A 27471-nucleotide genomic window follows, 5' to 3' on the forward strand; every position below is an offset into this window, starting at 1 on the left:
GTAGTATGGTAAGTAGTGTAGTAACTCAAATTGACACCTACCTGAATTCCCTCGAGTTACCCCTTTTAATCGAAGAACAAAATAGAACAATGACTGCTGATATAACTGAAGGTGAACTAAAAACTGCAATTAGTAGGATTAAATTAAACAAGTCACCAGGATCAGATGGCTATACGGCAGAGTGGTATAAAGAACTTAAAAATGAGTTAACTCCTGTTATACTCCCCATGCTGAACTGGGCTTTAAACAAGGCACAACCGACATCCAATTGGAAGGAGGCGATAATCTCAGCTATACCGAAAGAAGGCAAGGATAAAATGGAATGTGGGTCTTTTAGAACAATATCTGTTCTTAATGTAGATCATAGATTATTTACCTCCATCATGGTCAAATGATCAGAAGAGTCCCTACCCACACTGATACAAAATGATCAAACAGGTTTTATACAACAACATCAAACAAGACAATATACAAAGGACACTACACATTATGGATCACCTACAAAAATAAATAAATAATTAAATTAAAGCAATAGTAATAAACGTGGATGCTGAAAAGGCATTCTGTTCAGTTCACTGGGATTTACTTTACAGAGTACTACACAGATTTGGTTTCCATGACACAATTTTAAAACTGTACAGGCGCTATATGACAATCCCACTGCTAGGATTAAAATGAATGGATATGTATCAAATAACTTTACCCTAGAAAGGGGCTCGAGACAGGGTTACGCATGGTCACCACTACTCTTCGCATTATATTTGGAACCACTAGCTCAATTCATCAGACAAAATGAAGATATCAGGGGAATTACTATTAAAGGGATAAATTAGCCTGTTACGCAGACAACATTTTGATCTATCAAGGGCAACCAACATACTTTTTACCTAAACTGATGCAATCCTTTGAACAATATGGCCAGGATACAAGATCAACATAGATAAAACTCAATTACTTTCATATAACTACAGCCCACCAGGAGAAATTGAAGGTATATACATGGCAAACAGAGTCTTTCAAATATTTGACCATCAATATGCCAAAAGATTTGGCAAAACTATCTGAATGCAATTATTTGCCTATAAATAAAGGAAGCAAAACATGATGGAACATAATTCCTTTCCTTAGTCTCAGCTCAAGGATTGAATCCATTAAAATTAATATAATACCCAGACTATTATATCACTGGGCTGTCTTGGCTGACACGCCTCTTCAGTGTCACGTGGAGGTCAGGGACAGTACCTGTGGAGTGGCAGTCTGGGGGTGGTGGTTCCCATGTTTAAAAAGGGGGACCAGAAGGTGTGCTCCAATTATCGGGGATCACATTGCTCAGCCTCCCTGGGAAAGTCTACTCTAGGGTGCTCGAAAGGAGGCTCCGACCGATTGTCGAACCTCAGATCCAGGAGGAACGATGCGGATTCCATCCTGGCTGTGGAACAACGGACCAACTCTTTACCCTTGCGGAAGTGCTGAGGGGGGCATGGTAATTTGTTGTGGAGTTGGAGAGGGCTTACGACCATATATCCCGGGGCACTCTGTGGGGGCTACTGCAGCAGTATGGGGTACCGGGCAGTTTCTACAAGCCATCCAATCCTTGTATAAGCAAAGTGAGAGCTGTGTCCGCATTCTCAGCACAAAGTCATACCCGTTTTCGGTGGGTGTTGGGACTCCGCCAAGGTTGTCCCTTGTCTCCAATTCTGTTTGTGATATTCATGGACAGGATTTCAATGCGCAGCCAAGATGAGGAGTGTGTCCGTTTTGGGAACCACAGAAAAGCATCTTTGCTCTTTGCAGATTATGTGGTTTTGTTGGAACGAATGCAACCTCCAGCACTCACTGGGGCAGTTTGCAGCTGAGTGTGAAATGGCTGGGATGAGAGTCAGCACCTCTAAGTCTGAGACCATGGTTCTCTATCGAAAATTATGGACTGCATCCTCTGGGTTGGGGATGAATTGTTGCCTCAAGTGAAGGAGTTCAAGTATCTCCGGTCTTGTTCACGTGTGAGGGTAGGATGGAGCGGGAGATTGACCGGCAGATTGGTGCAGCATCAGCAGTAATGTGACATTGTACCTGACCGTTGTGGTGAAGAGGGAGCTGAGCCGGTAGGCTAGCTCTCAATTTACCAGTCAATCTCTGTTCCAACTCTCACCTATAGTCATGAGCTTTGGGTAGTGACCAAAAGGGTGAGATCACAGATACAAGTGGCTGAAATGAGTTTCCTTTGTAGGGTGTCTGGGCTCAGCCTTAGAGATAGGGCGAGGAGCTCAGACATCCGGAGGGAGCTCAGCGTACAGCCACTGCTCCTTCACATCGAAAGGAGCCAGTTGAGGTGGTTCGGGTATCTGATTAGGATGCCTCTTGGGCGCCTTCCTTTGGAGGTTTACTGGGCACGGCCAACTGGGGGAAGACCCCGGGGTAGACCCAGAACTCGCTGGAGGGACTACATGTCCAATCTAGCCTGGGAACGCCTTGGGATCCCTCAGGAGGAGCTAGAGGGTGTTGCTGGGGAGAGGGACATCTGGAGTGCCCTACTTAGCTTGCTGCCACCGCAACCCAACCCCAGAGAAGCAGCTGAAGATGAATGAATGTATTATATCTCTTTCAAACCCTACCAATAGAGATTAACCAAAACCAATTCAATGAATGGGACAGAATGTTATCAAGGTATATATGACAAGGTTAAAGACCTAGGGTTCAAAACTTTGCAGTTGGTCAAAGAAAAGGGGGATGGGGCCTACATTCTATTAGAGATTATTATTTTGCAGCACAGGTGAGAGCTATGATATGCTGGTACAACCCATCATGAGATGCTCGGTGGAAAAACATTGAAGAGAAAACTATTATAAAAGAACATAAACTAGAGGGTGATATTGTAATTCTTAAATGGTGCACATATGACTCAGATTTTAAACTGAATAAACTAGATACTAGATTTAAGGACTGGGCAGCTAAAGGAATAACAGTTCTATGCAATATAATGAAATAAGGAACACTGTTCATTTGTGAAATAGTTAAAGAAAAACACTTATTTGAAAAAACAAGACTTTTAACGGTATCTGCCGATGCGACATTATGTTAATACGAAGAGGAAAAATGTAACTGAACCAAGTATATGTCTGATAGAACTGTTTAGAAAAGCATATAATTCAGATACTGATAGTAGAATCATTTCATTCATGTACAGTTAAGGTCAAAATTATTAGCCCCCTTTATGAAATCAAACAAAACCCTTAACTTTTCCATGGAAATGACCATAATCAAAAGTGTTTATAGTTTGCATCCAAAAGAACAAAGACAAAATCTCCACTAAGCTTGATTAAGATATTTTACTGCTGCGCTGAACTGAAACAAGAAAAAACAAAAATGACAAGGCCAAAATTATTAGCCCTATGAAAATTAATAGTCAATAGTGTAACCTTTCTGACTCACAATTGACAACAACCTCTTATGGTTGTTCCTAACTAGGTTGGCACATGTCTCTTGAGGGATCTTAGCCCATTCTTCCATGGCAAATTGTTCCAGCTCATCCAAATTGTGTGGTTTTCGAGCATGGACATTAACCTTGAACTCCCGCCACAGATTCTCAATAGGATTGAGAGCTGGCTTCTGAGAGGGCCACTCCAGGAACTTGATTTTGGTGTCCTTCAAAAAGTTTTGTACCAGCTTGGATGTATGCTTCAGGTCATTGTATTGCTGGAAGACCCAGTAGTGACCAAAGCTAGAATGGCAACAGATTTCTTTACATTATCCTTCAAAATGTCAACACAATCTTCTTTCTTCATGATCCCATGCACCCTAACAAGGTTCCCTGTGCCTGAAGCAGCAAAACAGCCCCACAGCATTATGCTCCCACCACCATATTTAACTGTGGCAACTGTGTTTTTAGGGTTGAAGGTCTCTCTCTTCCTTCGCCAAACAAAAGCAACATCCATGTGTCCAAACAGCTCAAGTTTAGTCTCATCAGACCCAAGGACAGACTTCCAAACCTCATGCCCATGTTTCAAATGTTCAAGGGCAAACTTCAGTCTGGCTTTGATGTGCTGCTGTGTGAGCAATGGAGTTTTTCTTGGACGATGACCCTGAAGCCCACCACGATGAAGAGCCCTCACAACAATATTCCTTGAAACATCAAGTCCAGAAGAGGCCAGTTCAGCAACAATCATCTTGGCAGAGATCCGGGCATTGTTGTTGACATCTCTGACTACTTTCCTCTCCAAAGTTTTTGAAATCTTGCACTTTCGACCACGCCCAGGTTTGTTTCTAACAGAATTTGTCTCCTTGTGCTTTGCAGTGATGCAACGTACAGCTGTTCTAGACACCGTGAAACACTTGGTAATGGCAGTGTAGCCTTTCCCCTTAAGATGAGCATCCACTATCTTCTTTTTGAGTTCCAGATTGATTTCTTTACTTTTTGGCATGATGAAATTACTTCTTACCAAGAATTTAAGAGTAGTCCCTCTCAATCAAGTGTTCAAGTGCCACTAGCCCTGTTCACTGGAGTCCCTTAAGTAAAGTTCAATGCTGATTGATTGCTCAGGTGTGGTGTGAAAGCTGTTTGATTGGTCAGGTGTGTTTTGTAGCAAAAAGAAAAAAAAATCACATGGGGGCTAATAATTTTGACCACCTCTTTTCACTACATTTGGTATAAAGCAAACCTGATGACTTGTTTTACATTTCAAAACGTACCAAACAGGGGCCGTAACATTGATCAATATTTTACTATGTAAAGTTTTATGAATGATGCAAATGGGCAGAATTTTAGGGAAATGTTCCATAGTTCCTTGGGGGCTAATAATTTTGACCTTGACTGTATAAGGGTATGCTAACCCTTTAAGGTCCCCAGTAAGAAAAGAAGCAATGGAAAAAACATTTTCTTTGCATTTTTTATTTCCTTGGGGCAACAATAAGAACAATCAATGTTTTTTTTAAACAGACCCCCCCCAGCCCAGTTTTTTTTAATACAGGCCTCTACCAAACGGTTGAGATGTTGCTTCATGGTAAAAGTCAAAAATATTTACAAATACCAAAATATCTAGAAAAAGTCAAATAAAATGCTAACTTTTTAAACTTTTTAACTCAAACTTGCTCATCTGTGTCCTTGTACAACAGCACACACGTTTTTTTGGGCATTAGATCCACTTTATTCCTGGTGGTATGCTGTGAAGCACTGCTGGTTTGTATTCAAACACAGGAAAACATTGCATTTTTTGACATTTTTGTCTCGACACACGCTTTGGACAGAGGTTGCATCTTCCTCGCTTGCCACAGTGAAGTGGCAAATTTCCACAGTTGTCATAACGCACATCTGGTTGTGGTTGTTAGGGTCTTGGGGTGTAGCATTTCCTCTGAGATGACATCTGTGGTGGAGAGGAGGATGATGGTCAGCCAACTTTGGATGCTGGCTGGTTGACTTGCTTCAAACTTTGGGTGACTGCCTGGCGAAACCTTTTGAGAGGCATTGGTTGGAGACACTGCTCATGAAGCATCTCGAAAAAGGGGCGGATTTTGTAGAATCGGTCTGGACTGTCATTGCACTGCTGATTATCACTGAAGTGAATGAACCGGCATAACAGCTTGAATCTGTTCCTCAGCATGATATCAGTTATCAAGTTGAAACGTCACTCATAGTGCCAGTAGTGAGCTATGGCTGGGAAGCTGAAAATACCCACAGAGTAGCGTTGTCCGGAACTCTTCATTCTCTTCGGGGCTAGTCTTGATTGGATCCCCCAACTCCTGGGCAGAGTACTGATTGGTATGTTCAATCATCTTGTCAGTGAAGAGTGTTTTGAAGTACTAGAAGGGTGTCTTTACAGCATCAGGGGGTTAACATCTTGAATCAGGAACCTAGAATGCCTCAATGTCTTCATACTTCCAGATTCTCCTAGTGCATTTGTTTGGGGCTGGGGGAGAACTAGGGTCAGGAGTGTCCTCTGGCTCCACCAAGGAAACTGTTTTTAGGGTGTTTGTCCCTTTTTTTCCTCTTCTTACGGGGCGGTGGTTTAGAAGATGAGCTTGTTGAGGCAACCTCTTCCTCACCCATGGATTCAAAAGACGTATCCCCAGTCTCTTCTGCTTGTGTGGGCTGATAACCAAGATCCTTTGTTGGTCATCGTAATCACTCCGATCAGCATCAGAATCTTGAGGAGTTTCTGAGTTTTTTTTTTCTGGGCCAGAAAAGTATGTGGCCTTGCACCATACATTTTTTTAGTGTCCATCTATTATTTTTAAAACAGAAAGGAAAAAAATCAAAATTACAAACCATGTACTGTTATAATGCTAGTAATTTGTTAGTGTACCAACATATGTCAATTTGTTAACATGAAATTAGTAGTACTACCAGTACTAGTATTACTTCCACGTATTTATTTTAGATTTAATGTGAATTCGGATATAACGTGGATACAACATAATGAAAATGCGCTGATTTTATTGAACCCTGATTCAGCACGACCCCACTTTTTTCTAGATATTTTATGGACTGTAATGATTGCGTTATAACGGGTCTTCACTGTGTTTCAGCATATAAAATAGGGTCCAAAAGTCTGAGACCACTTTCTCACTGGGGAAGTGGTCTCAGACTTTTGGACCCCACTATATAATTGAATAACATTAAATGTATCATAGTAACAACAATGAATGATCAGAAGTTTTTTTTATTTTGTAGCAAATAGTCCATTTTAATTACAATTGCTTAGCTCCATACCTTTACCATAAAATGCCAAACAACCCGTTTGGTAGAACATGTTTTGAAAACATTATTTCACCCTTATCACTTTTTTTTTTCTAACTTTGTTTCTGATTTTTCCCTTTTTCTCCCAATACAGTGGCCAATCGCTCCCTATTCTTAATTAAAACACCCACCCTCGTAATGCATGTGTTCGCCAACTGCAACTCTCTGGCCGGCAGTCTCGAAAGTCTCGCCTCGCCACGTTCGTGACAAGGCGAATCCAGGCCGAACCACTGCTTTTTCCGACACACACAGACGCATTCATGTGACGAATACAAGCCGACTCTGCTCCCTCCCGAAGAAGGCGTTGCCAATGATTGCTGCTGCTTCATCGAGTCTCTGACGAGACTGAGGCGCGAACCCCAGTCCCCAGTGGGCAACTGCATCGACACAAAGCCGATGCTTAGACCGCTACACCACTGTGGACCCCCAACTCTTTTTTGTCGTATCAAGTTATATAATTCTGTTCAGTAAGACCTCTGAAACTATAATATGTCAAAAAAATATGCTTACCTTTGAAAATTCAAACAAAATTAGTCTTGATGTCTGGAGTGACTTTTTTGTTGCCGAGTTCCTGTAAGGAAGTGAACTGAAAAGGCATACTACTAAAAGACGCAGCTACATCTAGTGGTTTTTTTAGCATTACATATAAATTTAACACATTTTTCAATGAGATATAGTGACTCAAAATGTGCTCTACCAAACGGTTGCGCATAATGTTAATGTTATTATCTTAAAACATTCAACTTTATACATTAAAACAAAATGGGAGGAGGAGGGACAATTATATAAGGAAGAATGGACAATACGGAGGTATCAATGGAAGTGTAATAGTTCACAGAAATGGAGGGAGTTTGGTTGGAAAAACCTGCTAAGGTATTTTATTACACCTTCTCAGAAATCCCATTATGATAGTCACCTCCCTGTTTGCGGGAGAAACTGTGGAAACCAAAACGCAAACCATTATTATATTTTCTGAGATTGCCCCATTATCAGACTATTGGAGAGTGATACACAATGCCCAACAAGACTTTTTTTTTTAACACATTTATTTCTGATTTTTCCCTTTTTCTCCCAATTTAGTAGCCAATTGCTCCCTATTCTAATTCAAACTCCCACCCTCGTACTGTATGTGTTCGCCAACTGCATCTCTCCGGCCAGCAGTCTCGAAGGAGACGCCTCGCCACTTTCGTGACAAGGCAAATCCAGGCTGAAACCACTGCTTTTTCCTACACACACAGATACGCATTCATGTGACGAACACAAGCCGACTCCGCCCCCCTCCCGAAGACAGCATTGCCAATCATTGCTGCTTCGTCGAGTCCGGCCATAGTCGGATCTGACGAGACCGGGGTGCGAACCCCAGTCCCCAGTGGGCAACTGCATCGACACAAAGGCGATGCTTAGACCGCTACACCACCACGGACCCCTACAAGACATTTTTAAATGTGAAATACCCCTAGAGGGTAAGACCATATATTTTGGGTATATACCTCAGGAATGGTTGAAAAAAGATAAATATTTAATGAATATATTGCTGGTGGCTGGCAAAAAGACTCTAACCAGGAAATGGTTATCACAGGAAAGCCCAACTTTAAACGCATGGACGGAAATTACAATGGACATTTATAAAATGGAGAAGATAACAGCATCCGTCAATTATAAATTGGAACAATTTGCTTTACACTGGAAGAAAATGTGTTGACTATGCAGCACCCCATATGCCTGATTTTACTTTCACAAGTCAATGATTATGTTGTAAAGAAAAGATCCCTCATTACCTGTACAGTTTTTTCCCTTTGTTTGTTCCTTCTTTTCTATAAGTGTATAAAAAATTATAAATTAAAAAAGCACTAGCATATAGATCCAGGGCCTCTTAACTATTGACCAGTCTCTAGTCTTCCATTCTTTTCTAAAGTACTAGACAGAGTTATGTAACAATAACTTTCCACTCAAGAAAACCATTTATATGAACCTTTTCAATCGGCTTTGGGGCCTGTCACTCCACTGAAACTGCTCTAACCAGAGTGGTGAATGATCTTTTACTGCTATGGACTCTGATTCCACTTATGTGCTTCTACTACTGGACCTCAGTGCAGCCTTTGACATCACGGATCACTGTATATTTTTAGACAGATTAAATTGTAATTTTGGTGTCTCTGGCTTAGCTCTCTCCTGGCTTAAGTCCTACTTATCTGGAAGAACACATTGTGTTGGCTATAGTAATATTAAGTCACAATTAATTGAAGTTAAATATAATGTACATCAGGGCTCAGTTCTTGGCCCTCTACTTTTCTCTCTTTTTCACCTCTTGGCCAAATTATATGCAGTTATGGAATACATTTCCATTGCTATGCTGATGATACTCAGCTGTATGTACCTATAAGGGCTGATGATCATACTCAAATGACTAATTTAGAGGCCTGCTTGGCTGGTGTGAAAAATTGGATGTCACTAAACTGTCTGCTTTTAAATTCGAATAAAACTCAGATAATGGTCGTTGGCCACACGAGACAAACACCAATTTGATGAAGTAACAATACCAATTGACAACTTTGTTATTTCACAAAGTGTGGCAGCCAAAATCCTTGGTGTTACATTTGATCTCAGCCTTTCCTTTTATAAGCATATTAAAGAAATCACCAAGACTACCTTTAAAAAAAAATTTTTTACGTAACATAGCTAAAATTCAGACTTTCTTGTCTATGGCTGACACAGGGACTCTAATACATGCATTTGTTTCATCCATACTTGATTACTGTAATGTTATGTTTTCAGGTCTGCCACATGCTAGTACTAAAAGTTTTCAGATGGTTCAAAATGCTGTAGCTAGAATCCTAACTAAAACTATAAAATTTGACCATACATTACATGAATTCTTGCCTCCCTTCATTGGCTTCCTATCCATGTTAGATCAAACTTCAAGGTGCTTCTGCTGACTTATAAAATTCTAAATGTGTTTGCCCCATCATACCTGTCTGATCTCCTTAAACTGTCCATTCTGTCTGGAGCTCGCAGCTCTCAAAATAGAGGGGTCCTGTGTGTATCAAAAGTTAAGAGAAAATAAGTAGGTGGAAGGGCCTTATGAGCCCCGTTCTTGTGGAATAACCTGCCTGCTGCCATCAGACAATCAGAGTCCGTTGAGTCCCTTAAATCCAAACTGAAAACTCCTCTTTTTGCCTTAGCCTATAATTAGCTGTCTCAATGAATTTACCAAGCATTTTTCTGCCGATGAGATTATAGCGTATAGATTATGGACTATTGCAAACTGTTCTCTTCTCTCACATGTCTTTTCTCTCTCTCTGAATGATGTCTTCTCCTTTCTCTTTTTTTAATTCATTTCTGATTTTTCCCTTTTTCTCCCAATTTAGTGGCCAATTGCTCCATATTCTAATTCAAACTCCCACCCTCGTACTGTATGCGTTCGCCAACTGCATCTCTCAGGCCAGCAGTCTCGAAGGAGACGCCTCGCCACTTTCGTGACAAGGCGAATCCAGGCCGAACCACTGCTTTTTCCGACACACCCAGAAATGCATTCATGTGATGAACACAAGCCGACTCCGCCCCCCTCCTGAAGACAGCGTTGCCAATTATTGCTGCTTCATCGAATCCGGCCATAGTCAGATCTGACGAGACCAGGGCGCGAACTCTAGTACCCAGTGCGTAACTGAATCGAGACAAAGCCGATGCTTAGACCGCTACACCACCACGGACCCTTTCTCCTTTCTCTTTTACTGTGTGTGCATGGTGTGATGTGAGTCTCTCTTGTGTGCATGTGCAGTCTGTCCTCCTCCCAGGTCTCCATGGTGATGGTGGTCACCACCTGGACACTGCTTGGCATCCCACTCATCACATTTTTTTCACATATCTTATAAAGCCGTGTAGTAATTTGTTATCCTGTTTTAATGTTATATCCTTCTCTCACTAAGATGTGTGACTATTTTTTTACATGGTTGTCACATGGCTTGGTTTCCTGGGCTGTTCCGGTGGCATCTGGACACTGCTTGGCACCCTCCTCATTATATTCTTCATATATTTTATAATTCCATTATAATTCTGTTACCATCTTTCAATGTTGTATTCTGTAAATTGTGTAAACACAACATCCATTGCACATCTGCCCATCTTGAGGGAGCAATCCCTCCTCTGTTGCTCTCCCTGAGATTTCTTCCTGTTTTTTTCTTTCTCCCTATTATTGTGTGTCTGACATTGTTCTGTAAGAAGTTGGGTTGTTGTGAAGTGTCTAGTGTTCTGTGCCTGCCACGTCTCACTCTCAGCCTTCACCACTGGCTAGCAGAAATGTGAACAGGAGAGCACCTAAGTCTCTCCCTGCCAGTACATACCCTCTCCAAAAGCGAGCCCTATGTAGTGCCTCCTCGTGGCGACACACAGTAACTGGGTACACCTTGGACCCTAGCTGTACTACAAGGGACTCAGAGGTCTGGCCCCTAGACGTGCGGTATGCAGGCCCACCGGTGTGTGGATATTCCCTGATGCCTACGAACCAGCCCCCAGCTATGGGTTAAATAGTGCCACTGCCTAGTGGATACCTCAGGAGAGGAATAGGCTGTGGGAGTAAACCCCTACAAAAAAATCAGCGTCTATAGTGCTGTTGTTGTTTTTTGTTTTTCTTGCCCTTTTGTATCCGTTTAAGTCAGAGAGTACTGCTGGAGTTGTGTACGGCTGCAACTTCTCACTCTCATAGCCCCCCCCCATCTTCCCCTGTATGTCTGTGTTATGTTTATCTGTTGTCATGTTTCACCGCCGTTTATTGTAAAGCGACTTTGAGTGTTAGAAAAGTGCTTTAAACGTATGATTTATTATTATTATTAATATTATTAAAGAGGCTTTTTTTTTAGGGAGTTGTTCGTTATCCGATGCGAGGGTCTAAGGACAGGATGTTGTGTTGCTGTAAAACCTCTTGAGGCAAATTTGTAATTTGTGATATTGGACTATACAAGTAAAATTGACTTAAGCCACTTAAGTGTTTTTTTAAGGTAAATTGATCCAGGTTTTTACAGATGTTAATGGGACTAAAATGCATTTTAGTTTAAATGTATGTTTAACCATCTACCAATCAAATAAACAGCCAATACTATACTATATATTCTGATTCGCTCACCCAATTTCAGTTATTTTTGATTTTTGACCGTTTTGGATTTTCATTGTTTAATAACTGTGGGAAAAAAAGAGATACAGACCTGCTGCTCCCTGAATGATCCGAAAATTTCATATATTTGCATTAAAATTAGTTTTAGATCATGTGAACAAAAAAAATGTTATGATAAGATCTAACTAAAATGACCATGAGCGGTCAAAATGACAGCATAATTTGTGCATCATCGTGCGCGTCATGTCACTATTTATGACGTGTGTCATTTCCTTTGCAACGTTCACTGGTCTGTCCTTTAAACACACTAGCGTTCTCCAGTGCAGAGTAATAGTCTAAACTTGATTTTTGATTACTACCAACATGTCTGGGTACAGCCACCATATTAGATGCACCATGACTACCACCGAAGCATTGCAGTATTTACAGGCGTTGGACAGCGGTCATTTTAAATTGTCTGAAATATAGTGCTTTTAAAGTTGTTAAAATGTTAAATTCGTTGTCAGTCATTTCTTAACAGACATACTAACATATGTAATGCATTAATATTTCAATTGGGTATTTACATCTTGACAGAATATAAAGTTTAAACACTGGTGGTCATTTTGACCGTGCATGGTTGTTTTAGAAGTTTTTAAGTTCCGGTCATTGTTTGGGACTGTTTCAATGGTTATTTTCAGTTCTCTTTTTACATTTCACGTTTTATAGGCCTTGTTACGTTTGTTCGATTGGCAACTTGTGTTTTCCGTTTTGCTTTTCAGGTAATATTTTTACTTTTTTTCAACTTTGCTATTCAAATTCGACCATGTCTCTCTTAAGTTTAAATTGTTTAAAAATGTTATTTTAGTTGTTAAGATTTTAATTTTGGTGTCAGTCGTTTCCTAACAGACATACTAACATATGGAATGCATTAATATCTCAATTGGGTATTTATCTTGACAGAATATAAAGTTTAAAATCCGGCAGTCATTTTAACTACCCGTGGTCATTTTAGGCAGGAGTGAAACCCCAGTCGTTCTAGCGTTAAGTAGTCCTGATTAAATTACAACATTTTAAAATCAAGTTCATTCAGGAAGGATATCCTTCCAGCAAGATATTCTGATTCACCTGTGCATCAGTAGTATCACAACAACATGGAATTTGTTTTACATCTCTCCATACTACAACCCCTCTTGTATTTATATACATATATTATACAACTGATGACTAATGATGCACATGAAGGGGTAACAATGGAGAGATGAAGAGAATTAAGTAGAAGACAAAGAATTCCAGTTATTAAATTTTTGGGTTGTTTGTATAGCATATGATTTTTTGAAAGAAAAAAAAAACCAAAGCTAATGAATAACACTTTAGTTTCCTTTCAGATATAATAGCATTTGGTAAGAAATACATTGTTGACTGTTCCTGAAATGGTTAATGCCAAGTCGCCGTGTGTGTGTGTGTGTGTGTGTGTGTGTGTGTGTGTGTGTGTGTGTGTGTGTGTGTGTGTGTGTGTGTGTGTGTGTGTGCGTCAGTATTTGTGTCAGTGTTTGTATTTTGGTAATGCATTGAACTATGTGAGCAGTACAGCTGCAGGAGTCCACATGAATATGCATGAGCACACTGACATCATCGACTAAGCAATGAGTAGAGAGAGAACAAAAAAGTAAGACAGAGAGAGGGTTTGGTGTGAGGAAGGATTTGCTAAAGAGGGTTTTGCATTTGCCCTGTTGCAGTTCACAAGAAAGTGTGTTTTTGTTTTTGTTTTTGCTAAATTGGAGCTTAAAGGAGAAATTAAGTCACTGAATGTGTGAATGATTGATTGACAGATATGACAGAAATGTAAGTCAGTGAATAAGGGAATGAAGACAGAGATATAGCAAACTCTCAGGGTGAAAAATCAATCTGTAGGTAACTGAACCAGTGAATGTTCCTCTAGCTTTAGTCCATGGAGTGTGAGTCACTGTTTACAGTATGAGTGTGGATGAATTATTTTAAAGAGTTTTGACATCATGACCTGACACAGAGACATGGGTAATAATTATAGCTGGCATATACTGGTGCATTTTTTTGTGTGATCTTGCTTAAATGCAAACATAGATAGTTCTATCTCTCTCTCTTACATGGCATTGGTATTAGCTGAAGTGATATGGTGCTAGGTAAATATCACCCCAGGACACCGGAAATAAAATTGTCATATTTTGAACAATGGCGTCAGCCAACTTGGTAACACTTTATACTTGTAGCCGTAAGTAGTGATTAATAGATGAGTGATAGGTTACGTATACGTCATCTGTTTTTAATCTAAACTTAATCTCATTAAATAGACCTATGCCAGACTTGACTGTGTAGACCAAATTAGATAACATAACCTTAACCATTTAGGACTAGACTTAACCTATTCAAAAATGTCAGGTCTAAATTCATATTCAATCTGTTTTGCTTTTCTTGTAATGCTACATTATTAACAATTATTTAAAAAACATGATATGGACAGTAATATTTTCATGCTGTCTGCTAATCTAAAGAACTTGCAAGATATTTTAAGTTTCCCAACACTCATCCATTAATCACTACTTATAGCTACTTATTTTAAAGTGGCCATATCATGTTCATTCCAGCTCTTTATTTTTATTCTGGAGCCCCACTAAAGTAGCTTTGCATGATTTACAGTTAAAAAAAAAGACAAAAACAAAAAAACAACGCTTATTTGACTTATACTGGCCCTCTATGCAGCTCCTCAAGTCATCCTCTGTCTGAAAATAAGCTGTTTTAGCTGTCTCTTTAAGGCTCCCCCTCCCTAAAAGCCCAGTGCTTTCTTCTGATTGGCCAACTTCCGGAAGCCTAATGAGATGAAGAAGTCGGTGCTTTTAGCATCAGCTCAACCCCAAGCAGAAACAGAGCTTGATGGGGAAACAGAGTTCGATACAACACTGGTAATGGAGGTTCCGTAAGCAAAATATAAATTTGCTTCGTCTTTCTACTTCTCCCGTTTGGGGCCACCACAGCAGATCACCCGTTTCCATCTCTTCTAGTCCTCTGCATCTTCCTGTGTCATGCCAAACACTTGCATGTCCTCCCTCACTACACCCATAAACCTCCTCTTTGGCCTTCCTCTTTTCCTCTTCCTTGCCATATTCAGCATTCTTTGCCGAATTTACCCAGCATCTCTCCTCCGCACATGCCCAAGCTACCTCAATCTTGACTCTCTTGCTTTGTCTCCAAACCATCCAACCTGAGCTGTCCCTCTAATAGAATCATTCCTAATGCTGTCCATCTTTGTCACTCCCAGTGAAAATCTTAGTATCGTCAACTCTGCCACCTCCAGCTCCGCCTCCTGTCTATTCATCATTGCCACCGTCTCCAAACCATATAATATTGCTGGTCTCACAAACATCTTGTAAACCTTCCCTTTCACTCTTGCTAGTACACTTCTGTCGCAAATCACTCCTGACATTCTTCTCAACCCACTCCACCCTGCCTGCACTCTCTTCTTCACCTCTCTTCCACACTCCGTTACTTTGAAAAGTTGACCCCAAGTATTTAAACTCATACGCCTTCACCACCTCTACTCCTTGCATCCTCACCATTCCACTGTTCTCCCTCTCGCTCAGGCATAGGTATTCCGTCTTGCTCCTACTGACTTTCATTCCTCTTCTCTCCAGTGCATACCTCCACCTCTCCAGGCTCTCCTCAACCTGCACCCTACTCTCACTACAAATCACAATGTCATCTGCAAACATCATGGTCCATGGACATGCCTGCCTGAGTTTGCCTGTCAACCTGTCTATCACTATTGCAAACAAGAAAGGGTTCAGAGCTGATCCTTAAAGTAATCCCACCTCCACCTTGAACCCATCCACCGTTCCAACGGCACACCTCACCACCATCACACTGCCCTCATACATATCCTGCGCCACTCATATATTTCCCTGCTTCTCCTGACTTCCTCATACAATACCACACATCCTCTCTCAGCACCCTGTCATATCTTTTCTCTAAATCCACAAAGACACAGTGTAACTCCTGACCTTCTCTATACTTCTCAATCAAAATTCTCAAAGCAAACATCACATCTGTAGTGCACTTTTGTGTCATGAAACCATACTGTTGCTCGCTAATTTTCACCTTTCCTCTTAACCTAGCTTCCACTTCTCTTTCCCATATCTTCATGCTTTGGCTGATCAACGTTATACCTCTGTAGTTACTACAGCTCTTTACATCACCCTTATTCTTGAAAATCGGTACCATTACACTTCTCCACTCCTCAGGCATCCTTTCACTTTCCAATATTATGTCAAACAATCTAGTTAAAACTATAAATTCTCTAAGTAACATAATTTCTCATTCTTCATTGGAAATGGTTACTTCTCAAATCCATCCATACATGTTTGATCCAGAATCCGATCTGGAATATCAGAGTGGACAGAATGAACATCTACAGCAACAAAGATTACAGCAGGATGTCTTTGATAAATATTAGTCATTACCCACTTATTGTCTTTCAGTCACAAGCTGGATATTACAAAAAATGTTTCTATATATGACCCTGTACATGTGGGAAATGCGCGTAAATACCGACTGAAATGGAAAACGTCTGCTGTCAGGGAATAACAAAGGTTACGTAGCTAGTAAAATGTAATTCTGCTGTTGCCAAAGGACTATATAGTGTGATGATGATGATTTAATTTGAACATGTAAATAAGCAGGAAAGAACATATGGATAAGGCATTGCCAATAATCTGAAGTGATCAACAAAATCCACACATCAAACTCAGCGAACAAATCTCCGTATGTATCAGATTATTTGTTACATTTTCGAAGTATGCTGGAGTACATTAAATGCCTATAATACTGCTCAACTAGAATGTTAAGCGAGAATTTGTTCATACATTTACCAAGAACACTGTAATTTGACAGGTTTTTGCCTTGGAATGTTTTCGCTTGAGCATAAATGCTTTTGGTATTATACAAAATATAGTTTATTGCTTATTACTTGAAAAAATACATGTTTAGAAGATGGTGGATTCTTTTCTCAGTGGTTGTGAAAATAATGCCGTGATTTTGAGTTGATATGGTTGAAATCTTTTAACTTCTTCTGTCAGCTTGTTCCCTGTTTCTCAGGGGTTGCCATAGCGGATTTTACAGTTTCCACTGGTACCATGTGAGGGTACAGAACCAATGGCAGCTGTTGTTAACGTGGTCCTCTGCCAATCCCGTTTGGAGCCTCGACTGATCCGGTATGGTCTTGTCAATTCGTATAATGATTTGTCAAGATTTTACGTCGGATGCCCTTCCTGACACAACCACTAACCCTATGGATGGGGGCACAGGTTAAGTGCTGGATGCCATCCCAGTATTCATAGTCTTGTGCCCATGTCTAGTTGAAATAAAGGCATGTATTCTGACTGCTTGGTGCATGGCTGTATTGTTTTGAGCAAATCACTGTTAGTGCCATAAAAAACCCAGCCACTGAGGATGCACAAGCCAGTGCATTCTTAGTGCCGGTCCCAAGCCTGGATAAATAGAGAAGGTTGTGTCAGGAAGGACAGCTGGCGTAAAATCTTTGCCAAATCAAATATGCGAATCATAAATAAGATTTCCATACAGGATCAGTCAAGGCCCGGGTTACCAACGATCACCACCGGTACTGTTAACCAGCAGGGTGCCGGTGGAAACTATGCTACTGTTGGGCAAAGGAGAAGGAGAGGGGGAAGGCATGTCCAGAGGCAGTGAGAGAGGAGGAAGGGTAGGAGTGTTGAGGTGAGAGTCGGAACTTTAAATGTTGGCATTATGGGAGAGAGCTGGCTGATATGATGGAAAGAAGAAAGGTAGGCATACTGTGTGTGCAAGAGACCAGGTGGGAGGGGAGTAAGGCCAGGAGTATCGGAGGTGGGTTCAAACTCTTCTACCATGGTGTCAATGGGAGGAGAAATGGGGTAGGGGTAATTCTGAAGGAAGAGTATGTCAAAAGTGTGCTGGAGGTGAAGAGAGTGTCAGACAGAGTGATGAGTATGAAGCTGGAAATTGAAGGTGTATTGCTGAATGTTATCAGCGCATATGCCCAACAAGTTGGGTGTGAGATGGAAGAGAAAGAAGAATTCTGGAGTGAGTTAGATGACGTGGTGGAGAGGGTACCCAGGGAGGAGAGAGTGGTGATTGGAGCAGACTTCAATGGACATGTTGGTGAAGGGAACAGGGGTGATGAGGAGGTGATGGGTAGGTATGGTGTCAAGGAGAGAAATGTGGAAGGACAGATGGTGGTGGATTTTGCGAAAAGGATGGAAATGGCTGTGGTGAATACATATTTCAAGAAGAGGGAGGAACACAGGGTGACGTACAATAGTGGAGGCAAGTGCACACAGGTGGACTATATTTATGTGGAAGGCACAATCTAAAAGGTGTTGGAGACTGCAAGGTGGTGACAGGGGAGAACGTAGCTAGGCAGCATTGGATGGTGGTCTGTAGGATGACTTTGGAGACCAAGAAGACGAAGCGAGTGAAGGCAGAGCCGAAGATCAAATGGTGGAAGTTGAAGAAGGAAGACTGTTGTGTGACGTTCAGGCAGGAGTTAAGACAGCCACTGGCTGGTAGTGAAGAGTTGCTGGATGACTGGGCAACCACTGCAGAAATAGTGAGGGAGACAGCTAGGAAGGTACTTGGTGTGTCATCAGGACAGAGGGAGGAAGACAAGGAGACTTGGTGGTGGAATGAGGAAGTACAGCAAATTATACAGAGGAAGAGGTGGCAAAGAAGAAGTGGGATAGTCAGAGAGATGAAGTAGACAGGAGTACAAGGAAACGAAGCGAAGAGAGAGGTAGCAAAGGCAAAGGAAAAGGCGTATGGTGAGTTTTATGACAGGTTAGACAATAAAGAAGGAGAAAGGGACTTGTACCGATTGGCTAGACAGAGGGACCAAGCTGTGAAGGATGTGCAGCAAGTTAGGGTGATCGAGGATAGAGATGGAAATGTGCTGACAAGTGAGGAGAGTGTGCTTACAAGGTAGAAGGAGTACTATGAGGGGCTGATGAATAAACAAAATGAAAGAGAGAAGGTTGGATGATGTAGGGATAGTGAATCAGGAAGTGCAGTGGATTAGCAAGGAGGAAGTGAGGGCAGCTATGAAAAGGATCAACAGTGGAAAGGCAGTTGGGCCTGATGACATACCTGTGGAGGCATGGAGATGTTTAGGAGAGATGGCAGTGGAGTTTTTAACTAGATGGTTTAACACAATCTTAGAAAGTGAGAGGATGCCTGAGGAGTGGAGAAGAAGCATACTGGTACCGATTTTCAAGAACAAGGGCGATGTGCAGAACTGTAGCAACTACAGAGGTATAAAGTTGATCAGCCACAGCATGAAGATATGGAAAAGAGTAATAGAAGCTAGGTTAAGAGAGGTGACAATTAGCGAGCAGCAGTATGGTTTCATGCCACGATAGAGCACCACAGATCCAATGTTTGCTTTCAAAATGTTGATTGAGAAGTATAGAGAAGGCCAGAAGGAGTTACATTGTGTGTATGTATAGATTTAGAGAAGGCATATGACAGGGTGCCGAGAGAGGAGGTGTGGTATTGTATGAGGAAGTTGGGAGTTGCAGAGAAGTATATAGGAGTGGTGCGGGATATGTATGAGGGAAGTGTGACAATGGTGAGGTGTGCGGTTGGAATGACAGATGGGTTCAAGGTGGAGGCGGGAGTACATCAAGGATCAGCTCTGAGCCCTTTCTTGTTTGCAGTGGTGATGGACAGGTTGACGGACAAGATCAGGCAGGAGTCTCCATGGACGATTATGTTTGCGGATTACATTGTGATCTGTAGCGAGAGTAGGGTACAGGTTGAGGAGAGCCTGGAGAGATGGAGGTATGCACTGAAGAGAAGAGGAATGAAAGTCAGTAGGAGCAAGATGGAATACCTATGCGTGAATGAGAGAGAGGGCAGTGGAATGGTGAGGATGCAAGGAGTGGAGGTGACGAAGGCATGTGAGTTTAAATACTTGGGGTCAACTGTCCAAAGTAACAGGGAGTACAGGAGAGAGGTGAAGAAAAGCGTGCAGGCAGAGTGGAGTGGATGAAGAGTGTCAGGAGTGATTTGCAACAGAAAGGTACCAGCAAGAGTTAAAGGGAAGGTTTAAAGATGGTTGTAAGACCAGCTACATTACATGGTTTGGAGACGGTGGCACTGACGAAAAGACAGGAGGCAGAGCTAGAGGTGGCAGAGTTGAAGATGCTAAGATTTTCACTGGGAGTGACGAAGAAGGACAGGATTAGGAATGATTATATTTGAGGGACCGCTCAAGGTGGACAGTTTGGAGACAAAGCAAGAGAGGCAAGATTGAGATGGCTTGGACATGTGTGGAGGAGAGATGCTGGGTATACTGGGAGAAGGATGCTAAATATGGAGCTGCCAGGGAAAAGGAAAAGAGGAAGGCGAAAGAGGAGGTTTATGGATGTGGTGAGGGAAGACATGCAGGTAGCTGGTGAGACAGAGGAAGATCCAGAAGACAGGAAGAAATGGAAACAGATGATCCACTGTGGCAACCCCTAATGGGAGCAGCTGAAAGTAGTAGTAGTAGACTGTTAGTGCCCTAAATAATGTTAGCGTCATTGTCTTCACGCCTATTGTCTGCACTGAAACTTTATTCACAAGCCATTTGCTCTGATTATCAATACAAGACAAACATTTCAATGATATAATCTTGCTTACAGCTTGCGCTTCTGACTCCTCATTACAGTGCTTTACAGATGGAACAGACCACCTTTTAGCCCTTGCCTAGCCAAAAAGCCGATTTTACTACTGGGCTCTATTGAGGAAAGAGTCCTCTGTGAAGTAACGTGAACACACATATTGGCATATGGTTTTTGTTGGTCCAAAAAAGAAACTGTATCCAATGTTCTCTGGTGTTTTCTTCTTTATCAAAGGTGAACAAATCGAAAATCCAGCATTGAACTAATGCCTGGTTCAGGAAGCAGTCCTCGGTAAAATGAAGGGGACATTAAAAAAATTGGGGTTTAACTGCTGAGGAATAGTGGTAAAAAGGAATTTTAGCAACTGTTTCTTCATTTTGTATTTCTTTGGAAGGTCTCACAAAGGGAATTTGCCTTTGCACGGAAGAAAACGGCATCCTCTCAACAGGGCAATACATGCTAACTAAACAAACTATGTTTGAGCGAGCTAAACTAGCTGTTACGCGGGCATTATGACAATGTGTTACATAGTGACGTAGAGAAGTAACGGAAGAAAACGCTGGACTACAAACGAGGCATTTCAGGCGGTGTTTTCTGTCGGCGAGAATAACTCGCTTTGGTGTGGACTCTGGGCTTTGTAATGCTGCAGATGAATTACATGCACCTCCCAGCTATATAACACACTAAAGGAAAGGAGAAAACCCAAAAGCATGATATGACCTCTTTAATTAATTAATGGCTGGTGTTACTGCCAACTGGAGTGGAAACGAAAACATCAAGGACATCAGCATCGACTTTGACCAATGAAAATAGGTTGAAGGTGGAGCAAGTGTGCGAAACTTTGCAAAAATAGAGCCAGGGCAAGCTGTTTACTGATGCATGGAGCAGGTTATGACATCTTGATTGGGAAAAACTGAAACAATCTGATGATCGCTTGTGCACATCATATCCAGTTAGGAACCAGTGTTAGACTGCTTTTATTATGAGACATGCCTTTGGCCTGGACTTGGGCTTTGTAACTCTGCAGACATTTTACATGCACATCCCAGCAATACAACACACTAAAGGAAAAGTAAAACCCCCGAAAACATGATATGACCTCTTTAAAGCGTGACCAACAGCTTTTATCTAACATTACCTAAACATGATGCACGTTGAGTAAACTTTGATATTTTCAGACTGCTGGAACAGGCTCCAGCATCCCCGCGACCCCGAGAGCAGGATAAGCGGTTAAGATAATGGATGGATGTAATTACTTTTTTTTGGGGGGGGTTCCCCCTTTTTCTAATCAATTGTATTTGACCAATTACCCCACTCTTCTGAGCCGCCCCGGTCGCTGCTCCACCCCCTCTGCCGATCCGGGGAGGGCTGCAGACTACCACATACCTCCTCCGATATATGTGGAGTCACCAGCCACTTCTTTTTACCTGACAGTGAGGAGTTTCGCCAGGGGGATGTAGCGTGTGGGAGAATCACACTATTCCCCCCAGTTCCCCCCACCCCCGAACAGGCGGCCTGACCAACCAGAGGAGGCGCTAGTGCAGCGACCAGCACACATACCACATCCGGCTTACCACCCACAGACACAGCCAGTTGTACCTGTAGGGACGCCCGAACAAGCCGGAGATAACACAGGGACTCGAACTGCCGATCCCCGAGTTGGTAGGCAACGGAATACACCGCTACGCTACCCGGATTCCCCAATTGTAATTACTTTGAGTTGACATCTGATGATTCATGCTTTCTACTTTTGCAGCCGGCATTTTTTTATTGAAAAAACCCATACAACCAGAGTCGGGGTAGAACAACACCCACTGATCTATGATAAACTTTGGATTGATAACTACATGATATAATGCCCATTGAAGCCAACAGAAGTTCTTTGGCAGCAATATTTGCCTTCCTTAAAAACATATTAGCACCTGGGGTTTCTGCCAACTACTGATGAGAGTGTCAATTCTTTTTACTGACTCAAGTTTGAGTCCCTCACTAAAGAGAGTTGGGTTTTCAAATCACTCGAGACATTGAATCAGTCACCCAAAGGCTGGGGAATCCCCAACCAGCTCCGCGCATATACAGCATGAGCACCAGAGATTTCTGCCGGCAAGTCACTCGAGACATTGAATCAGTCACCCAAAGGCTGGGGAATCCCCAACCAGCTCCGCATATACAGCATGAGCACCAGAGATTTCTGCTGGCACCAGCCGAGCCGGCTAACTTCTGGTTTAGCCCTCCTCTGCTAACTTTATGGCCTCTTATTTTGCCTGTATATAGTCAATCCTTGTGTATATATCCGAAGAGTTTTGTGCTGTTATTCTATGTTAAGTACAGTGTGACAGCCATGAAACTGGAGTCAAATTCTATGTATGTGCAAACCCACATGGCCAATAAGCTTGATTCTAATTCTGATAAAATAGTTTAATCGTGCAGCTCTTCTAGACTTTCCAAATGTTATCGGACCAAATGGATCAAATTCTGATGTTAAAACAAGTCCTTTTACAGGGGTTGTGATGCTCAAAAAATTGTATCCACTGTTTTACAGTTGCTCCTTTTCCCATGATTGTGTGTGGGGGAAATGCTCAACTGCGAGGATGCAACCCACAGACAGTCTTTCGCGCACACACTAGAGTTGTAGTTCATCTTCAAAAAAGGCAGCGGTTGCAAGCATTTAATTACCTTTGCGTGACGAACGTGAAGTATACTCTGAATACCTTCTACACCGTCCCTCAAGAGAAGAACGGAGCAGCGAAATCCAGCAGTCATAAACGAGACTGGGTGACCAACATACACTACAGCATTAAACAACTAACTCTGAGGTAAAGAAAATAACTCGTACAAAATATTGGTAATAAAAAATAACTGAAATAATTGTGTTGATTTAAATTTATTTTATTGTTTTCCGTTGGAAAAAAAGTCTGTCATTCTACTTAAAAGACATGAAGAGCACTCAGTCCTATCTCAGAATGCTAATCAGAAATTACACTGTTGAATTTAATGATTCAACAATCAGAATCAAGTAGTAGTAAGTTACTAAAAAGGGACAAATTAAAATTTACGGACGGTTACTGGCTGTGGCAAGGAACTTATGGGTAAGGGAGTGATTCATGTAGCCCGAGTAAGACCTTCAGGTCAAGGCAGGAAGCGGGCTCCGGGCTGGGACAGCGAGTAGTGAGTGAGTGAGTGATTCTTGAGCCCAAGACCTTCTGCTCTGGGATAATAATACAATAATAGAGAGGGTCTAAGGACAGGATGTTGTGTTGCTGTTAAGCCCACTGAGGCAAATTTGTAATTTGTGATATTGGGCTATACAAATAAAATTGATTTTATTTGATTTTGATAATAAGAGAATAAGGTCACTCACACAGCTACACAACCACCTAACAACTATGCCCTGAGACAGAACCCACACTCGTATTTCTCTCTCTAACCCTCCACACATGCGAACACGCATCCACTCGAACCAGATACACACAAAACTTTCACTTTATGTAGAGCAGGTCTATCACAATTCATTCACAGCAAACATAAGCTAGAGATCCGTTTTCTGAGAGCAGCAAGCTCTTTGTTTTCCCACACACTAAATAGCCTAACTTTCCAGCCTTAATGTCAAGCCAACCATTCCCGCCTTTCCATTCGCCCATCTGCTTCGTTGTCCAATCAGCCAGCAGGTAACTTATGCTAGCAGCCGCCGCATCACCTCCGTCTCCCTGACAGGAGCTCTCAGCCTCAACTTGACCTGGTTCAGGGGAGAGAATGGGCAGGAGTGGAGCACCCAACTCTCCTGTGCATGTGCTAGTAGCTGCAGAGACACCAGCTCTGGCTGTCTCCACTGTTTTTGTTGTTACTCTGATTCAGCTTTTTAGAAGTGAATCCCAAGTTAGCAAGCGATGAACTTTGCTTTCTCTTTGACATATTTTCCCGACTTGATGCATAGTGAGTCCGTATTTCTAACCGAGTGTGTGTAACATCGATGTCGATGCGGAAAAAAAAAACCACTGCAGGTTTTCTAAACTACATAACATTTGTATTGCGGACCATTTGCAAAAGCACCACCCATGGAAGAAAGTCTTACCAGAAACAACTGTGGTATTCAATTGTAATATAAGAGGATACACCACAACAATATTTTTCAGTATTCATATTTGTAAATCAATGCGATGTGAATCAAAGCGACAGGCATGGGTGCAAGTCCATGAATACTGGGGTGGCATCCAGCACTTTACCCGTGCCCCCGTTCATAGGGTTAGTGGTTGTGTCAGGAAGGGCATCTGACACAAAATTTTGCCAAATCATTTTGCGGATTGACAAGACCACCATCGGTACTGTGCCCTCACAGGTTACCGATGGAAACAGGAACAAGAACCCCCATTTCCCTGGGAAACAGGGAACAAGCCGAAAGAAGAAGATATTTGTGAATCAATGTTTTGCAATTTGAATAATGAATACTGGCCATAGTAAGCTTTCAAAACACATTTTTGAGACAATTGCAAGTGACTTTTTTTTTTCAGAGAACCCCTAAAATTATGCTGTTGATGCTTTCAGTGGGTCTCACGTGTCAATCAAGGGGTTTCAGACTCCCCCAAGACACCCCGTATTTTGCAGTCTGCATTCATAATTCTAATTTACAACAACACATTGTCTTATCTTGGGCAGCATAAACACTTACCTAGCAGGAGACAAGTTGCTGGCAATGTCCACCCACTCATCTGTTTTCTCTACTACAGTGGTTCTCAACCTTCTCAAGTTGCAACCAGAATAATCAGGCACTGGCATATTTAATCAGGCATTGGGACATTTAACTCACAACACCCTGATGCAAACCTATTCATTGCTTGTAAAGTGTCTGACCGAGACTGTTCAGGGATTACTGTAATATAACATATGAAAGTTACCAAACTCACACAGGAAGACCATTGCTTTGCCCACAGCCAGAACAACAACTAATTCAGTTTTGGCTTTAATTAGTATTTTTAGATTTATTGAAATAACACCTAATGTGCACACGCACTCTGACTCACAAATACACTCAATAAAATCTATTCTATGGCATATTATATCACTGGTACAGGCAACATAATGTAAAAAACCATTCCCCAGTCTGAAATTTTATTTTATTTTTTCGATGCATCACAAATTGTGGTCACTCACACACAAGCACATCTTACTAAACATTAGTCTTTGATATATTAACTTTGTACAGAACCTTGTTGTTCTGGACTGCACCTATTAGTCTGCTGTTGTCCTCACTGTCTTCAATTTTCTCTACAACCGTTCCTCCATGCACAATAGCCACCAATACTGCTGGATCCCAGCAGTATTGGTGCATCAGTATTTAAGCATCAGCTTCTTAAGAAGCTGATGCTTAAAATGTATCCCTATTGTTTGCACGTGGTGCCTCTAGTCCTAACCGATGGAAGAAAAGGGACACTAACATCTACCTAGGTTCGAGGAGTGATTATCTCTCAAGAGGAGTTGGTGTAGAGTTTAACATTTGGCAGTTTTATTGCCTCACAACAATAATACATACAAACGGCGCTGTCATTTTAATATAAAATCATACAATAAAATAGAGCTCTTTAAAGTAACAATTAAAAGAGAGGGGAAAAAGTCTCTTCCAAGCTGAAAGTTCCTACTTATGCTCCTTAATGTCAAAGGGTCCGAGAGTAACGAGTTCAGTTCCTTGTCCCTGTGCGTATGTTGATCAAAAGAGTTCAGTTTCTTTGTCCTTGAGTGTGTTGGACATACTACTACTATTACCCCTTTCACTGGCCAAAAAACCCGCTAGTGTCCACCTTTGGTCAATGTAAAAAGGCAGATATTAGCGGGGGTTTTTGGGCCAGTGTGAAAGGGATTACTTCTACCTAGGTAAAGCTAATAGTGTATACATGTTCTTATCCGGTGTCCTGAATGAGCGAATCGAGCTAGTCCGACTTCTTCCATGGACAGATCCCACGTTAGGCCATACCATTTCCACGACCATCCACAGTCTCACTGGGCTGGGCTCGCCATCACAGAGTCATCCAGACTCTATCTGGTAGTTGAAAAACCAACCGACACACATAGTGCAGAGTTCTAATAAGTTATTCTGTTCTCTGTTCTTTTTCTAACATGAGACCTCATTAGTTAGCTTTGCTTCAATTAGAACATCTAACAACGTATAACCAATGAATAAAGGATATACTTTGATTACAATGAGATGAATGTCACAACAACTGTTATTTTTAGCATTGATAAATGATTTCTCTCTTTTTAACCAGTTTTTTCCCTGTAACACATCCATTTTAACTCTTTTAAACAACATTTTAATATGTTTCACTTTAACGTGAATATGAATTGACTTATCACAACAAACATGTACCTTTTAATAACCAAAACCAGTTAAATAACATTGTAGTTGTACTACAATCCATTAAAATGTTCAAACTTAAGCGAAATGCACCTTTAACGCCTACTAATCAAGTCAAGTCAATTTCATTTGTATAACCCAATATCACAAATTACAAAATTGCCTCAAGGGGCTTAACAGTAACACAATGTCCTGTTCTTAGACTCTCTCATCAGATAAGGAACAACTCCCGAAAAAAAAAAACCTTTAACAAGGAGAAAAAATAGGAAGAAATCTCAGAGAGAGCAACAGAGGAGGGATCTCTCTCCCAAGACGGACAACGTGCAATGGATGCTGTTGTTTACACAATTTACAGAATACAACATTGAAAGACGATAACAAAATTGTAATGGAATTATACAATTCATGAGGACTATGATGCGCAGGATGCCAAGCAGCCAATACTAATCAGTTAACAGCTAGCTTGGCGATTAGCGCTAGTTTGGCGATTAGCTCTAGTTTAGCACATAAATACAATGATACATTAGGCATCAAGATACATTGATAACATTAGACAACATTCTCATGACCCCGATTGTTTTTTGTTTATGAAAAGTATCTGAACGTGAACACCAAGTATACT

Source organism: Lampris incognitus, chromosome 7 (assembly GCF_029633865.1).
Source record: "Lampris incognitus isolate fLamInc1 chromosome 7, fLamInc1.hap2, whole genome shotgun sequence".
In the NCBI taxonomy this organism is placed as follows: domain Eukaryota; kingdom Metazoa; phylum Chordata; class Actinopteri; order Lampriformes; family Lampridae; genus Lampris; species Lampris incognitus.